This window comes from Camelus bactrianus, chromosome 11, assembly GCF_048773025.1.
Source record: "Camelus bactrianus isolate YW-2024 breed Bactrian camel chromosome 11, ASM4877302v1, whole genome shotgun sequence".
In the NCBI taxonomy this organism is placed as follows: Eukaryota; Metazoa; Chordata; class Mammalia; order Artiodactyla; family Camelidae; genus Camelus; species Camelus bactrianus.
Genome location: NC_133549.1, coordinates 2,476,819 through 2,493,570, shown reverse-complemented (window position 1 = coordinate 2,493,570; position 16,752 = coordinate 2,476,819). Strand labels below are relative to the sequence as shown.

Below are 16,752 nucleotides of genomic sequence, written 5' to 3'. Positions count from 1 at the left end.
CTCACTGGTTTTTATGACAGAGATGATACACACTGACGAAAAGAACAGAAAATGAATGTTAAATTGTTAATTATTATCTCTGAGTAGCGGGACCAGGATAGAATCTTTTGCCCCTTTTTCCAGACATATTATATTAAATGCACATTAGTTTTCATCTGAAAATAGCATTTTGAGACGTGTAGTACCACGCAGTGGGGAATAATACATGAATACTTACAGAGACAAGTAACTAGGAGACACCGCAGCAGCGCCACACAATGTAAAACGGGCAATCCTGATTAACACCGCTCAGTTACATAAGGATCCACAAAGTGAGAGCACCTGCTGTAACAGGGCGTGGCCCCCTTCTATTTGTCAGTTGTGTCTTCAGGGCTGAGGCAGTTCTGAGCACGGCCAGTGTCAATTCCGGTGTCTGGATGGATGCTACTGGAGGTGAGGGCACCTGCAAGCAGAAAGGAAGAACAGAAACCATCCTCTGCCTTTTCTGTCTTGTTTCTTTGTTACTTTAAAAGAGAGGCATAAATAAGATAAACTGTGTATCTCCCCTACTGAAATTTCAGTAATGAAACCGTTTTTAAAGGCTTCAGAGCTTATATTCTGTCTATAACTGTCTTTTCAACAAAGCATCATATTTATTAAATGTTAATTGACTCAGTTAATTAACTCCCTGTTGAAACATTCAAGTAAAGAACATGAAAGGCCTTACGTAAAAGAACCACACCTGCAGTGACTAGCTCAGCCGTCTTGACGGCAATGCAGTCAGCCCCCACCATCCCGTGGCCCTGAGCTCCTGATGCTGGTAAGAGAGCACGCTGCCGCCTCAGATGGAGAGATACTGTGAAAGCATTTTTTGAACTCTACAGTACTGACAAAACATAACTGACAAATCCCAGGCTTCTTTGAAGCTGTCATTTTCGGTTTCTGGCCAACCCCAGTCAATGAGCAGAACCACCCCATTCCCGAGTCATGGGACTCACGTGGGAAGAAATTTTGTAGAAATTTCCAGGTACAGAATGTAACCAACTATATGTAGAACTCTGACAAAAGAAAAGATGAAATACTCTGATGTTGAAGACACTCAAAATATTCTCCTAAGCCTTAGTAGCTGGAAAGGCTGGGCTTCTCCTCAGCCACTTATTTATTTCACAGCCAGCGAGCATCTCCCACAAACCCTGTTTCCCTGTGTCTGCTGGGAGCCTCAGGCACACTCTTGCTGTCGATCTTATAAGTCACAGGGCAGACGCGTGTCTCTCATGCCTGCCACCCCCACACAGGCTCGCCTCCTAGCCTCACTGTCTGAACTTGGCCCCATTTTCTCACCTGTTTATTTGGTATCTGTTCTTCTGTAAGCTGCATGAAATGCTTTTTGGAACAAGTCAGAAGAATGAGTGGGTAGAGAAATGGACAGTTGGACAGGTGAGAGGCACAAAGCAACAGGTCTCAAAGATGGTAAGAGCAAAGTTGTTTCGCCAACCCCCCCAAAATTCCTGAAAGAACTAAAAATTCTGAATTTTGAAAGTAAAAGGCTATCATATATAGAAATAAAATAAATGATCCTCTTCATCAGTGTTTCAAGATCTGACTCCAGATATTTTAGCAGGCCATACTGAATCCTAGCACAGAAAAATCAGATGGACTAGTGGTGAGTAAGTTCCAGGAAAACGGCAGTAATTCCTCCACTTGTGTAAAGACATACACTCACCTGCCGAAGGTGAATGTAGAACGCATTCTGGAGAAATTTGGAAGCTTCCATTGTCCGCTTCTGAATGGCAAGGACACGGACAGCTTGGGAGCATGCTTCTAACTCAGTCACCGGCATTCTTACACTGCAGGGGGAAAAGGAGGCCCTCATTCGAGAGCAGAGGTGTTCCTGTCGTGTCTCCCAAGCCACGCCTCGGGGACTCAGTGCCCTGCAGCAGCCCGGCCCCAGGCGAGGACACGCAGCGTGGCCCACCCAAGCAGGAGGGGCACTGTGCTTGAGAAATCCCATCCCCGATGGGGGCAAGAGGGGCTGGTGGGGTTGAGTGAACCTATAAATGCCCACAGAAATATGCCTGCATTCATTCAAGTGATACAAGCAACAGTAGCAGGCTATTTAACAAAATTTCAATTTTCAGTGGAAATTTTGCCATTCCTTTCCACTTGTCCCCTGCACTCTGAGACAGGCTTAGGCTCTCTCACACCTGCAACTCTGAAGCCATAGTTGTGAAGTCATTTTAATTTGCTGCAAGTGTCCTCGCTCCCCGTGTCACTGTGTCTGTCCTCTCTTAACACAGTCCACAGTCGGATATCTTCCTGGATCTCTACCTGAGTTCCTTTCTCCTCCTCCTCAGATCCTGAGATAAAGGACAAGTGAAGACCCATGACCAGAAAAGGCACTGTGGACTTGACCGAAGTCCATAGTGACCCCCTAGGTGAGTGCTGCCCACCCCTTACCTTCGATTCTCAAGGTTCTGCCCAGGGTGACATCCAGCCCAGAGAGGTGGCCCAATTAAGAGCTATGTGGCTTGGGCACGGGGACAGGTGCAGGAGCTGGTTCCGGGGCCAGGCCCCTCCCCACGTCTGCTCCCCTCTCCCCCGAAGCCCCGCTGCCAAGCACTCAGTCTCCGTGATCTGATGTCCTTCTCTTCTACTCTACTCCAAACCCTTTTCCTTTTCCTTTTTTCCCTAATTATCCCCAGCTGGAGTGATTTTTCAATCGCAGTATCTAAAAAATTTCCTGCAGCCGAAAATGAGGTCTCCAGATATCAATGCCCATATGCTGGCTCCTGAAGAGAGCCGCTGGCTAGGGGGACCCTCACCAACACTCACGGGGCATCAGACATGTTCCAGGGTCGGCCACCCCCAACAAGAGTTTGCTGTGATCCCTATGCCCGCACAGCATCCCTGCTCACAAAAATATAGTTGGCCCACTTATCGGTTATTAAGAAGCAAAAATACAAAATTGCTCATGTTTCTTACTAAAATTATCTATAAAGCAGAAAAGGGAATTGTAATTGTAATAGAAAAGAACAATTTTGACCCCATGTTAGGTCTGTCCCTTTGGCTTTAACCCTGTGCCCTCTTTTCTAGTCTCAGACTTGCTATCTCGGCACCATTTGTAAAAGAAAGTTGCCTTTAGACTGAAATATCCAGGACAGCCTCTTCTCCTGGCCGTGATCTTGAAGGATGCTAACTAATCTGCACTTATGTAGAGATGGCAAGTTGCAAAATAGAGAATAACTTTGTTTTATTTTTGGAGGTTTTACAGGGGCAACATGATTTGATCCACATGGACAGCTGCAAGAACAGCGGATTCAAAGGACAAGCAATTCATACAACAAGAAGTTTCCAACAACCAACTGCAGTCCCGCTCCTTTTTAGTATAAAAGGAGACTCAATTCTGACTTGGGGAAGATGGTTCTCCAGGACATCAGTCTGCCATTTTCTGGGTCTGCCAGCTTTGCAAATAAAGTCACTATTCCTTGCTCCAACACCTCATCTCCCAGTTTATTGGCCTGTCATTTGGTGAGCAGAATGAGTTTGGACTCGGTAACAAAATGACTGCATTGGAGGTAGTATGTCTCCACTGTTTCCTCGTTTCCAATATGTAACATGCACATTATTTATGATCTAGTGCAAATAATTCATCAAAGACAACCACAAAAAGAAACTATACTCACCTAGCTATCAACACTGAAGTCAAAACCTGTCAATTTTATATGCTGTTTAAGAACACAACCGAAAAACCTAACATAGGGAGTCGATTCCACAGAAATAAAATTATTTCTACTCCTTCAAAACTTTTTCTTTTCTTTTCTATTTTATTTTGTTTTGCTTATTGAAAAGAAAATAAAAGTCAAATCATTTTATTTCACGCCTTTTTGTTATAGTTGCATACTTTAAATACTACAAAAAGACTTAAATTGCAATAAAAAATTGTTCATATATTAGTATACAGATATATACACAATCAATGGCGATTAGGAAAGGAATGGACATTTACTAAAATTCCACTGCAATCCAGTCTTTTACAAGCATAACATGGAATATAAGCTCTATTATCCAGGGAGCCTCACCCACATTCTCACTACTGAGTCCCTTAGTAATCAACCACTAAGTCACCAGCATAGAACCATGTGATCAGTATTTTAGGAATAAATGAGGGAATTAGCTCATTCAATTCTAAAACAAAAACCCTAAAATAAATACTGAACTTATTTACAGATAAAGAAAATTTGTCCCCAAAAAAGTAAAGTTTCTTCCTCAAGGTCACAAAGCTAATAACTGGTAAAGGTAAGATTTGAACTAATCTGCCTGATTCTAAAAACTAAGTTGGAAATCCCATTCGACTGGGGAGTGTCCAGCTGCACAGCCTATCACCCTATCTTTGTTCAGAGCTGGCCTTAGACAGCCTGAGACAGCACCCCATTCCTGTGGAACTCGAGGGCAAATGATAACAATAAGGATTTTATATCCAGCAGTTTCTTAGGTCTCATGTATATAAAGTGTCAGCAGGTCAGCAGAAAATCTCTGGGAAACATGAGTGGGTCCAGACCTTTTTACTGATTAGAAACTCAATCTATCAGGATAGAGTGACCTTCCCATGAGAGGCCACATGGACATAAACTAAAGGCAGCTGAACAATGGAAACTAGCAAGACCCCGGAACTCAAGCAAGGATCCCTGCCATCCCCCACCCAGTTGCCTCTTCATCCGCGTGGACATGAAGACAGAAGACCCGGGTTCTTGTCCAAGTTACACTATCATGGATTCTCACCCATAAAAAGGTACGACTCTATGCTGTCGTAAGTCCTTTCCAACTCAAATATGATGACACCAATATCTCAGCAGAATATCTATGTCTCCACTTCCCCTCTTCTAATAGGAGACTATTTCTGTGGACACAAAGCAGAAATCCAATTTAAAAAACCATGCAAGAAGCCAGGCGAATTTCTGCTTAAGAGACTTTGCTCTCACGCTCAGTGAATGAAAACTCAGAAAAAGTGGTCCTTCTCCCTCAGCAAATGGGAGGTAGCCTGATTGTGTGTGTGTGTGTGTGTGTGTGTGTGTGTGTGTGTGTGTGTGTGTGTGTAAATCAAATATAATCATGTCTGGGACGTGTACAGATTATTTTTAATTTCACTGTAATTTCATGGGGATGAGCCAACATTTAAAGTAATTTGAATGTAGTGTTCTGAGACAGACTCAGTCTCTTTTGGTGGAGGAGGTGAAAGGGGAGAGTAAAGGAGGAAAGAGGTAAATGAAGCAAAGAAGTAAGAATACTGCTAGGGAAAGGCAAGACGTTAATTTTGTTCCTCATTGCATCACATACAAATTAGGGACTGGCTTTCCCCCGATGTCTTATGGAGCACTGAGTTGCAGAAGAAGAGGCGACAGCCCATTTCTCACTGAGATTGTGACTGTACGTGGCATCTTATAGACACAAATCATTTACCCTGATCAAACACTCTAGCAGCAGGCTGTAATTCTCCTGTTTTGAGAGACAAGAAAACAGGAGTTCAAAGCGGGTAGATAACTTGACAAAAGTCAGAGGACCAGTAAACAAGAGAGGATGAATTCAAACTCAGATCTGAATGTAGAGTCTCATCTTCCCACTCCCAGGGCTGGAAAATCCTTAACACACAGGCTCCCCAGCTCCCCTGCAGTGTTCCTGGCGCCAAGCATTTCCCATGGTAATGGTCTCCAGTTCTCACAGACACAGCGCTCTGTGCAGCCAATGACCTTGATCAGACCTTGATCAGACCTTGGTCATCTACCTGCCATGCCCACCAGGCTTCACCATACAGGCAGGAAAGCTGGCTTTCAAGTGCATACAAAGCCACCCTTGGTCTAACCTGGGCTCTTCTGCGGCTTCTCCAGCCTAAAGGCAGCCATGAAAGTGCTCACAGTTTGTACGTGAGCCACACTACCTCTCTCCATCTGTGTCCCCACCTATACTACTTAGCTATGAACATTTTGAGAATCTTGGAAAAAATTTTAAAAAACAGAAAAGAGGATTCTGGAACAAGTACTTAATACTTACAATTTTAAATGACAAGTTACAAAGTGAGTATTGACAAACCGAATCTTCCTTTCTAAATGTCAGTTTTAAGCATTTAAAAATATAATAGCAAAAAATTCTCACTTACAAAATTAACAAAAACACAAACAATAATCTGGAATAAATTCAAAAATAATGCCCATATTCTAAATGGAGAAACTTCAGGACTGTATTGAGGGTTAAAGTAAGAGGTATGAATGTAGAGACATAAACATATTGCATGGAGAAAAGCAGTTTTGTAAAGATGTAAGTTCTCCTAAGAATAATTCAAAACTTACTAAAAAATCCCATGAAAATTCCAATCTGATTTTTTTAACTTGAACAAAATATTTTGGAATTCTTCAGGAAAAATAAAGTCATAATACTTGACAAGAAAATTTGGGATGGAAGAAAAGAATCAAAAAAAAATCAGACTGCCAGTTATTAAATAAATTTTTACAATATGTAAGATATGGTGCTGGAGTAAGGAAAGGAGATTGACAGAAGGGAACCATGAGCTCAAAAAGAGACTCTAGTGTATGTAAGTATTTCGTACAGGTGGGATTTCAAATCAAAGAGAAAATTATGAATTCAATAATTGTCCTGGGACAGAGAATCACCTGGAAAGAATAAATTCCATTCCTGTCATAATGACCACAAGATAAATTGCAGATAGTGATGTAAATATTAAAAAGTACTAGTAACAGCAAATACAACTCTTTGCTCTTATTAACTCAACTTCTCCTCACTATAACATGTACTATTATAATCTCCATCTTAGAGATTAAAAAAACCTACAGAAGAGATTTATTCCATTATAAGAGAGTATTTCTAAGAATAATGTCAAAGATAAAACCCATAAGGAAGACATTTACTATCCTAAGAATAGTTTGAGCCACAACAAAAATCAGAAAACTTCCTGAACAAAATGAAAGGAAAGAAATGACAAGAAAAAGCTCTGTGATACATGTTGATGAATTCACGAAGTTAATTTTCATAACATACAAAAAGCTGTCACAAAGCAACAAGAAGCTCCCTCACTTAAATGTGGGCAAAGGACAAAAGGAATCATTCATTTTAAAAAGTCAAGTGGCTAATGAGTGAAAAATGCTCAAAACTTCACTGGTCATCAAATGCAAACAAAAACAATGAAAAAGCACTTTTGCTTATCATATTGGCAAATATTTTTAAGATATTCTAGCTAGTGTCCATCTGTGGGAGAACAAATCATGAGCGACTTTTTCAGAGGATGACATATCAATGGATTTGTAAGCTCTGAAAAACGTACATACACACTGACTCAACTCCACTTCTAGGAATCGTTTCCTTTAGGAAAAAAAAATCAGTCCAAAAAGATGTACCCATCAGGGCATTTACACAGCACTGTTTACAAAGGTGGGAAGAAAAACTGAAGTGAAATCATATCCAGCAGTAGAGAATTGGTTATATAAGTAATTGTGCATTTTTTCATTCCCCAATGGAGAAGGAATTTCTAGTCACTTGAAAGGAGTCTGTGATGAATGTAAATGTCACATCTAGGGACTAAATTTCCAGAAGCCTTAACTAATGGAATACACATACAAGATCACAGGATGGTCTGTACAAGAAGGATGCAACTCAAACATTCTTTCTGACAGTGGAAAATGGAGAAAACTTAACTGTCCACCATCAAGACAATGATGCGGTAAATCAAGGCGAGCTGCGGGCACTGAGGGAGCTGGCGTTTCGCTTTGGTCCAGGGCTTTGTCCACAGCACTCTCCCACCAAATGTGTCCGTGGACAAGAGACGACACCCGCACATCAGGAGACCCCTCCAATCTATCTGAAAGGACCGGGTGAGTCTGGAGCGGGAGGACGTCCATGATATACCCCTGAGTGAATAAAGCGAGCTGCAGAAAAAACATATAGTATGGTCTCATTTTTAAATAAAGCATATATACACACACCTATACATTGATTTCTCATATGTGTATATATATGTATCTCATAGGCCTAAAGGTCATGAAATATATATACCAAATTTTCAACAGCTTTTACTCTCAGGAAATAATGGGAAGGGAGTTAGGGGCCTTCCTGTACCACCACAGTTCTCTTTTCAGTATTTCAGTTAAGTATACTTGGAATTTAAAAGTTTATTTAAGTCCGAAGTAAAATGGACGATGCCTCCATAAGACAGAATGCTACACTGGTCTTTAAAAATCATGCCAGGGGAGATAGAATATTGTAGAAAAACATGTAATAAGCCGAATGGAAAATGGAGGTCTCCGAACAGTAAACAGGGACGGAGTGCTCACTGGTTTTTATGACAGAGATGATACACACTGACGAAAAGAACAGAAAATGAATGTTAAATTGTTAATTATTATCTCTGAGTAGCGGGACCAGGATAGAATCTTTTGCCCCTTTTTCCAGACATATTATATTAAATGCACATTAGTTTTCATCTGAAAATAGCATTTTGAGACGTGTAGTACCACGCAGTGGGGAATAATACATGAATACTTACAGAGACAAGTAACTAGGAGACACCGCAGCAGCGCCACACAATGTAAAACGGGCAATCCTGATTAACACCGCTCAGTTACATAAGGATCCACAAAGTGAGAGCACCTGCTGTAACAGGGCGTGGCCCCCTTCTATTTGTCAGTTGTGTCTTCAGGGCTGAGGCAGTTCTGAGCACGGCCAGTGTCAATTCCGGTGTCTGGATGGATGCTACTGGAGGTGAGGGCACCTGCAAGCAGAAAGGAAGAACAGAAACCATCCTCTGCCTTTTCTGTCTTGTTTCTTTGTTACTTTAAAAGAGAGGCATAAATAAGATAAACTGTGTATCTCCCCTACTGAAATTTCAGTAATGAAACCGTTTTTAAAGGCTTCAGAGCTTATATTCTGTCTATAACTGTCTTTTCAACAAAACATCATATTTATTAAATGTTAATTGACTCAGTTAATTAACTCCCTGTTGAAACATTCAAGTAAAGAACATGAAAGGCCTTACGTAAAAGAACCACACCTGCAGTGACTAGCTCAGCCGTCTTGACGGCAATGCAGTCAGCCCCCACCATCCCGTGGCCCTGAGCTCCTGATGCTGGTAAGAGAGCACGCTGCCGCCTCAGATGGAGAGATACTGTGAAAGCATTTTTTGAACTCTACAGTACTGACAAAACATAACTGACAAATCCCAGGCTTCTTTGAAGCTGTCATTTTCGGTTTCTGGCCAACCCCAGTCAATGAGCAGAACCACCCCATTCCCGAGTCATGGGACTCACGTGGGAAGAAATTTTGTAGAAATTTCCAGGTACAGAATGTAACCAACTATATGTAGAACTCTGACAAAAGAAAAGATGAAATACTCTGATGTTGAAGACACTCAAAATATTCTCCTAAGCCTTAGTAGCTGGAAAGGCTGGGCTTCTCCTCAGCCACTTATTTATTTCACAGCCAGCGAGCATCTCCCACAAACCCTGTTTCCCTGTGTCTGCTGGGAGCCTCAGGCACACTCTTGCTGTCGATCTTATAAGTCACAGGGCAGACGCGTGTCTCTCATGCCTGCCACCCCCACACAGGCTCGCCTCCTAGCCTCACTGTCTGAACTTGGCCCCATTTTCTCACCTGTTTATTTGGTATCTGTTCTTCTGTAAGCTGCATGAAATGCTTTTTGGAACAAGTCAGAAGAATGAGTGGGTAGAGAAATGGACAGTTGGACAGGTGAGAGGCACAAAGCAACAGGTCTCAAAGATGGTAAGAGCAAAGTTGTTTCGCCAACCCCCCCAAAATTCCTGAAAGAACTAAAAATTCTGAATTTTGAAAGTAAAAGGCTATCATATATAGAAATAAAATAAATGATCCTCTTCATCAGTGTTTCAAGATCTGACTCCAGATATTTTAGCAGGCCATACTGAATCCTAGCACAGAAAAATCAGATGGACTAGTGGTGAGTAAGTTCCAGGAAAACGGCAGTAATTCCTCCACTTGTGTAAAGACATACACTCACCTGCCGAAGGTGAATGTAGAACGCATTCTGGAGAAATTTGGAAGCTTCCATTGTCCGCTTCTGAATGGCAAGGACACGGACAGCTTGGGAGCATGCTTCTAACTCAGTCACCGGCATTCTTACACTGCAGGGGGAAAAGGAGGCCCTCATTCGAGAGCAGAGGTGTTCCTGTCGTGTCTCCCAAGCCACGCCTCGGGGACTCAGTGCCCTGCAGCAGCCCGGCCCCAGGCGAGGACACGCAGCGTGGCCCACCCAAGCAGGAGGGGCACTGTGCTTGAGAAATCCCATCCCCAATGGGGGCAAGAGGGGCTGGTGGGGTTGAGTGAACCTATAAATGCCCACAGAAATATGCCTGCATTCATTCAAGTGATACAAGCAACAGTAGCAGGCTATTTAACAAAATTTCAATTTTCAGTGGAAATTTTGCCATTCCTTTCCACTTGTCCCCTGCACTCTGAGACAGGCTTAGGCTCTCTCACACCTGCAACTCTGAAGCCATAGTTGTGAAGTCATTTTAATTTGCTGCAAGTGTCCTCGCTCCCCGTGTCACTGTGTCTGTCCTCTCTTAACACAGTCCACAGTCGGATATCTTCCTGGATCTCTACCTGAGTTCCTTTCTCCTCCTCCTCAGATCCTGAGATAAAGGACAAGTGAAGACCCATGACCAGAAAAGGCACTGTGGACTTGACCGAAGTCCATAGTGACCCCCTAGGTGAGTGCTGCCCACCCCTTACCTTCGATTCTCAAGGTTCTGCCCAGGGTGACATCCAGCCCAGAGAGGTGGCCCAATTAAAAGCTATGTGGCTTGGGCACGGGGACAGGTGCAGGAGCTGGTTCCGGGGCCAGGCCCCTCCCCACGTCTGCTCCCCTCTCCCCCGAAGCCCCGCTGCCAAGCACTCAGTCTCCGTGATCTGATGTCCTTCTCTTCTACTCTACTCCAAACCCTTTTCCTTTTCCTTTTTTCCCTAATTATCCCCAGCTGGAGTGATTTTTCAATCGCAGTATCTAAAAAATTTCCTGCAGCCGAAAATGAGGTCTCCAGATATCAATGCCCATATGCTGGCTCCTGAAGAGAGCCGCTGGCTAGGGGGACCCTCACCAACACTCACGGGGCATCAGACATGTTCCAGGGTCGGCCACCCCCAACAAGAGTTTGCTGTGATCCCTATGCCCGCACAGCATCCCTGCTCACAAAAATATAGTTGGCCCACTTATCGGTTATTAAGAAGCAAAAATACAAAATTGCTCATGTTTCTTACTAAAATTATCTATAAAGCAGAAAAGGGAATTGTAATTGTAATAGAAAAGAACAATTTTGACCCCATGTTAGGTCTGTCCCTTTGGCTTTAACCCTGTGCCCTCTTTTCTAGTCTCAGACTTGCTATCTCGGCACCATTTGTAAAAGAAAGTTGCCTTTAGACTGAAATATCCAGGACAGCCTCTTCTCCTGGCCGTGATCTTGAAGGATGCTAACTAATCTGCACTTATGTAGAGATGGCAAGTTGCAAAATAGAGAATAACTTTGTTTTATTTTTGGAGGTTTTACAGGGGCAACATGATTTGATCCACATGGACAGCTGCAAGAACAGCGGATTCAAAGGACAAGCAATTCATACAACAAGAAGTTTCCAACAACCAACTGCAGTCCCGCTCCTTTTTAGTATAAAAGGAGACTCAATTCTGACTTGGGGAAGATGGTTCTCCAGGACATCAGTCTGCCATTTTCTGGGTCTGCCAGCTTTGCAAATAAAGTCACTATTCCTTGCTCCAACACCTCATCTCCCAGTTTATTGGCCTGTCATTTGGTGAGCAGAATGAGTTTGGACTCGGTAACAAAATGACTGCATTGGAGGTAGTATGTCTCCACTGTTTCCTCGTTTCCAATATGTAACATGCACATTATTTATGATCTAGTGCAAATAATTCATCAAAGACAACCACAAAAAGAAACTATACTCACCTAGCTATCAACACTGAAGTCAAAACCTGTCAATTTTATATGCTGTTTAAGAACACAACCGAAAAACCTAACATAGGGAGTCGATTCCACAGAAATAAAATTATTTCTACTCCTTCAAAACTTTTTCTTTTCTTTTCTATTTTATTTTGTTTTGCTTATTGAAAAGAAAATAAAAGTCAAATCATTTTATTTCACGCCTTTTTGTTATAGTTGCATACTTTAAATACTACAAAAAGACTTAAATTGCAATAAAAAATTGTTCATATATTAGTATACAGATATATACACAATCAATGGCGATTAGGAAAGGAATGGACATTTACTAAAATTCCACTGCAATCCAGTCTTTTACAAGCATAACATGGAATATAAGCTCTATTATCCAGGGAGCCTCACCCACATTCTCACTACTGAGTCCCTTAGTAATCAACCACTAAGTCACCAGCATAGAACCATGTGATCAGTATTTTAGGAATAAATGAGGGAATTAGCTCATTCAATTCTAAAACAAAAACCCTAAAATAAATACTGAACTTATTTACAGATAAAGAAAATTTGTCCCCAAAAAAGTAAAGTTTCTTCCTCAAGGTCACAAAGCTAATAACTGGTAAAGGTAAGATTTGAACTAATCTGCCTGATTCTAAAAACTAAGTTGGAAATCCCATTCGACTGGGGAGTGTCCAGCTGCACAGCCTATCACCCTATCTTTGTTCAGAGCTGGCCTTAGACAGCCTGAGACAGCACCCCATTCCTGTGGAACTCGAGGGCAAATGATAACAATAAGGATTTTATATCCAGCAGTTTCTTAGGTCTCATGTATATAAAGTGTCAGCAGGTCAGCAGAAAATCTCTGGGAAACATGAGTGGGTCCAGACCTTTTTACTGATTAGAAACTCAATCTATCAGGATAGAGTGACCTTCCCATGAGAGGCCACATGGACATAAACTAAAGGCAGCTGAACAATGGAAACTAGCAAGACCCCGGAACTCAAGCAAGGATCCCTGCCATCCCCCACCCAGTTGCCTCTTCATCCGCGTGGACATGAAGACAGAAGACCCGGGTTCTTGTCCAAGTTACACTATCATGGATTCTCACCCATAAAAAGGTACGACTCTATGCTGTCGTAAGTCCTTTCCAACTCAAATATGATGACACCAATATCTCAGCAGAATATCTATGTCTCCACTTCCCCTCTTCTAATAGGAGACTATTTCTGTGGACACAAAGCAGAAATCCAATTTAAAAAACCATGCAAGAAGCCAGGCGAATTTCTGCTTAAGAGACTTTGCTCTCACGCTCAGTGAATGAAAACTCAGAAAAAGTGGTCCTTCTCCCTCAGCAAATGGGAGGTAGCCTGATTGTGTGTGTGTGTGTGTGTGTGTGTGTGTGTGTGTGTGTGTGTGTGTGTGTGTAAATCAAATATAATCATGTCTGGGACGTGTACAGATTATTTTTAATTTCACTGTAATTTCATGGGGATGAGCCAACATTTAAAGTAATTTGAATGTAGTGTTCTGAGACAGACTCAGTCTCTTTTGGTGGAGGAGGTGAAAGGGGAGAGTAAAGGAGGAAAGAGGTAAATGAAGCAAAGAAGTAAGAATACTGCTAGGGAAAGGCAAGACGTTAATTTTGTTCCCCATTGCATCACATACAAATTAGGGACTGGCTTTCCCCCGATGTCTTATCGAGCACTGAGTTGCAGAAGAAGAGGCGACAGCCCATTTCTCACTGAGATTGTGACTGTACGTGGCATCTTATAGACACAAATCATTTACCCTGATCAAACACTCTAGCAGCAGGCTGTAATTCTCCTGTTTTGAGAGACAAGAAAACAGGAGTTCAAAGCGGGTAGATAACTTGACAAAAGTCAGAGGACCAGTAAACAAGAGAGGATGAATTCAAACTCAGATCTGAATGTAGAGTCTCATCTTCCCACTCCCAGGGCTGGAAAATCCTTAACACACAGGCTCCCCAGCTCCCCTGCAGTGTTCCTGGCGCCAAGCATTTCCCATGGTAATGGTCTCCAGTTCTCACAGACACAGCGCTCTGTGCAGCCAATGACCTTGATCAGACCTTGATCAGACCTTGGTCATCTACCTGCCATGCCCACCAGGCTTCACCATACAGGCAGGAAAGCTGGCTTTCAAGTGCATACAAAGCCACCCTTGGTCTAACCTGGGCTCTTCTGCGGCTTCTCCAGCCTAAAGGCAGCCATGAAAGTGCTCACAGTTTGTACGTGAGCCACACTACCTCTCTCCATCTGTGTCCCCACCTATACTACTTAGCTATGAACATTTTGAGAATCTTGGAAAAAATTTTAAAAAACAGAAAAGAGGATTCTGGAACAAGTACTTAATACTTACAATTTTAAATGACAAGTTACAAAGTGAGTATTGACAAACCGAATCTTCCTTTCTAAATGTCAGTTTTAAGCATTTAAAAATATAATAGCAAAAAATTCTCACTTACAAAATTAACAAAAACACAAACAATAATCTGGAATAAATTCAAAAATAATGCCCATATTCTAAATGGAGAAACTTCAGGACTGTATTGAGGGTTAAAGTAAGAGGTATGAATGTAGAGACATAAACATATTGCATGGAGAAAAGCAGTTTTGTAAAGATGTAAGTTCTCCTAAGAATAATTCAAAACTTACTAAAAAATCCCATGAAAATTCCAATCTGATTTTTTTAACTTGAACAAAATATTTTGGAATTCTTCAGGAAAAATAAAGTCATAATACTTGACAAGAAAATTTGGGATGGAAGAAAAGAATCAAAAAAAAATCAGACTGCCAGTTATTAAATAAATTTTTACAATATGTAAGATATGGTGCTGGAGTAAGGAAAGGAGATTGACAGAAGGGAACCATGAGCTCAAAAAGAGACTCTAGTGTATGTAAGTATTTCGTACAGGTGGGATTTCAAATCAAAGAGAAAATTATGAATTCAATAATTGTCCTGGGACAGAGAATCACCTGGAAAGAATAAATTCCATTCCTGTCATAATGACCACAAGATAAATTGCAGATAGTGATGTAAATATTAAAAAGTACTAGTAACAGCAAATACAACTCTTTGCTCTTATTAACTCAACTTCTCCTCACTATAACATGTACTATTATAATCTCCATCTTAGAGATTAAAAAAACCTACAGAAGAGATTTATTCCATTATAAGAGAGTATTTCTAAGAATAATGTCAAAGATAAAACCCATAAGGAAGACATTTACTATCCTAAGAATAGTTTGAGCCACAACAAAAATCAGAAAACTTCCTGAACAAAATGAAAGGAAAGAAATGACAAGAAAAAGCTCTGTGATACATGTTGATGAATTCACGAAGTTAATTTTCATAACATACAAAAAGCTGTCACAAAGCAACAAGAAGCTCCCTCACTTAAATGTGGGCAAAGGACAAAAGGAATCATTCATTTTAAAAAAGTCAATTGGCTAATGAGTGAAAAATGCTCAAAACTTCACTGGTCATCAAATGCAAACAAAAACAATGAAAAAGCACTTTTGCTTATCATATTGGCAAATATTTTTAAGATATTCTAGCTAGTGTCCATCTGTGGGAGAACAAATCATGAGCGACTTTTTCAGAGGATGACATATCAATGGATTTGTAAGCTCTGAAAAACGTACATACACACTGACTCAACTCCACTTCTAGGAATCGTTTCCTTTAGGAAAAAAAAATCAGTCCAAAAAGATGTACCCATCAGGGCATTTACACAGCACTGTTTACAAAGGTGGGAAGAAAAACTGAAGTGAAATCATATCCAGCAGTAGAGAATTGGTTATATAAGTAATTGTGCATTTTTTCATTCCCCAATGGAGAAGGAATTTCTAGTCACTTGAAAGGAGTCTGTGATGAATGTAAATGTCACATCTAGGGACTAAATTTCCAGAAGCCTTAACTAATGGAATACACATACAAGATCACAGGATGGTCTGTACAAGAAGGATGCAACTCAAACATTCTTTCTGACAGTGGAAAATGGAGAAAACTTAACTGTCCACCATCAAGACAATGATGCGGTAAATCAAGGCGAGCTGCGGGCACTGAGGGAGCTGGCGTTTCGCCTTGGTCCAGGGCCTTGTCCACAGCACTCTCCCACCAAATGTGTCCGTGGACAAGAGACGACACCCGCACATCAGGAGACCCCTCCAATCTATCTGAAAGGACCGGGTGAGTCTGGAGCGGGAGGACGTCCATGATATACCCCTGAGTGAATAAAGCGAGCTGCAGAAAAAACATATAGTATGGTCTCATTTTTAAATAAAGCATATATACACACACCTATACATTGATTTCTCATATGTGTATATATATGTATCTCATAGGCCTAAAGGTCATGAAATATATATACCAAATTTTCAACAGCTTTTACTCTCAGGAAATAATGGGAAGGGAGTTAGGGGCCTTCCTGTACCACCACAGTTCTCTTTTCAGTATTTCAGTTAAGTATACTTGGAATTTAAAAGTTTATTTAAGTCCGAAGTAAAATGGACGATGCCTCCATAAGACAGAATGCTACACTGGTCTTTAAAAATCATGCCAGGGGAGATAGAATATTGTAGAAAAACATGTAATAAGCCGAATGGAAAATGGAGGTCTCCGAACAGTAAACAGGGACGGAGTGCTCACTGGTTTTTATGACAGAGATGATACACACTGACGAAAAGAACAGAAAATGAATGTTAAATTGTTAATTATTATCTCTGAGTAGCGGGACCAGGATAGAATCTTTTGCCCCTTTTTCCAGACATAT

The 16,752-nt window shown here is 41.3% G+C and overlaps 1 pseudogene; it reads right to left on the bottom strand.

Moving 5' to 3' along the window:
• The window catches only part of LOC141579009 (trafficking protein particle complex subunit 9 pseudogene), a 168,473-nt pseudogene that overhangs the window by 124,584 nt on the left and 27,137 nt on the right, over positions 1 to 16,752 (bottom strand).